The following is a 2,050-nucleotide window of genomic DNA, read 5'->3' as shown; positions in this document are numbered from 1 at the left end:
ATTAAATTTTATTTTTTAATATTTTCTTCATGAAGCATAACATTACTCGTCTGTGTGAAATCAATCAATTGATTCGAAGTCTATTTTATTTATGTGTACAAGTGCCAAACATTGGGAATTTTCCAGGGAAAGTGCTGGGAACATGAACAGGGAGAAGTGATGACAATTTAAATGAGGAATTTGATTGTATTTTGTCCTTTGTTCCCGCTCTAATTGAAACTCTTTTAAGACAAGTCAAAGAAGATTTTAAAAGACCAAACCTTATCACCAGCATATGTTTCGTGGATGCACACCTCCTTCTCAAGCTGCACAAAAATTATTAAATTCTTTGACGTCAATTATTAATGGGCTAGACGTGCCTGAAATCTATGATTTTAACTGGATGGATTTGATAGTTTCTCTCCCAATTTTAGCATAGATTTTTTGATTTTTGATAGTTATAGTTCTATCTTCTTTCAATGCTCATCCCATACAATTGTGGTTGTTCTTTTTCTTCAACTCTGAATTTTGACAGTGATCAGAGTACAGTAGTAGCAGTAGCAATAGCAGTAGCAGTAACAGTAGCAGCAGCAGTAACAGTAGCAGAGTTGGGCAGCGGCGACAGGAACAACGTCAGAGATAGCGGCTGGTTTAATGCAGATTTATGAGAAAATTAATGATTTTTCTTGGATCATAACTGTTTTTTTATCAGTTTTATTTTTTGTTATTTGTAGTTTTGGTAGTTTTTTTTTGGTCCCTTGAGGTTTTATTATTTTTATTTTGCTTAATTTATATATATTTTTTTAATGTAACTACTTTATTGTGGGGCCCGAATAATTATATATTGAGGAAGGCCAACATATTTGAAGATCTAGCCAAAGTCAATTCGGCTATAATCTAAGGGCTCTTGAAGCCGAATCTACAGATCGGCTATATGAAGAGCCGAATGGGAACCAACATGCAACAGGAAAGCCGTGTAAGCAATCAAGTGCGAGATCAAAGTGGGCCTGACCCTTGGCCCCAAAGGGTAATATAAAAAAAGGAACGTTGATCAAATAGAGGTATGTGAGAATAGACAAAACAAAAAATAACTTAAGAGAGAAGTAAACTTGAGAGCATACTAACTTGTCTGTCGGAGTGTTAATTTCGACACTCCCGACAGGAGTGTTCATCTCTTTTTTCAGGTAGCAATCAGAGGATCAAAGACGTCTGACTGGATCTTACAGTATTTCTAAACCACTTCTCCACAATTATAATTTTCAAAAAAAATTAATTACAAAACATTGTAATGGAAAATATGTACACCTAAAAAGAGATTATGGATAATAGAATTTCCAATTATATCAAGACCAACCCAAATACTGTTTCAAGTGGTGGCTATGCAATTGAACATTGGATGCGGTTTGATTGGTGGTTAATGACAAAGTCTACACACTACATGACAATTTGAAGTCAAGTCTACTATAAAAAAAAAAAAACAATGCAGAATCTCACTTATAGTCAGTCTACTTTAGGAAAGAAAAAACAAAAGAAAAACAAATTGCACAAGGGAATTCGCTGTACTTCAGTTTAAAAAAATAAAAAAATAAATAAATTATACTGAATTTTTTAAAAATTTAAAATAATATATAATAAGTTTTATAAGTTTGCCATAATTGAATTTTTTTAAGGTTATATAACACTTAATCTATTTTCATTATAAATCCATAAATCATATGAATAGAGAAATGATATTACATATTATTAGCTCTCTTATATTAAAATATAAGACTATTTATTTTACCTTATTTATTTTCGTGTTTTTACTTTATCTGCATTAATGTTAGTCCCTTTACACTTAGTAAAAGGGATGTTAGTGCAATATGCTCAATTTGCCTTAGCCTTTTTTGTAGTGATTTTTTTTTTAATTTATAAATATTTTAAAAAGCTTTACACTTTAAAGTTCTACTTGACTAAAGTGGCTAAAAAAGTTTTTTTTATATTTTAATAGAAATTTTTAAAAAAATGTAACTGTATTTTTTTTTTCCTTTGTCTTTAGTGATTTTTTGAATTTTTTACTCTTTAAGTATTT

The sequence above is a fragment of the Camellia sinensis genome, chromosome 4 (assembly GCF_055761805.1).
Source record: "Camellia sinensis isolate YWXY chromosome 4, ASM5576180v1, whole genome shotgun sequence".
In the NCBI taxonomy this organism is placed as follows: Eukaryota; Viridiplantae; Streptophyta; class Magnoliopsida; order Ericales; family Theaceae; genus Camellia; species Camellia sinensis.
Note: the sequence above shows the minus strand (reverse complement) of the source record.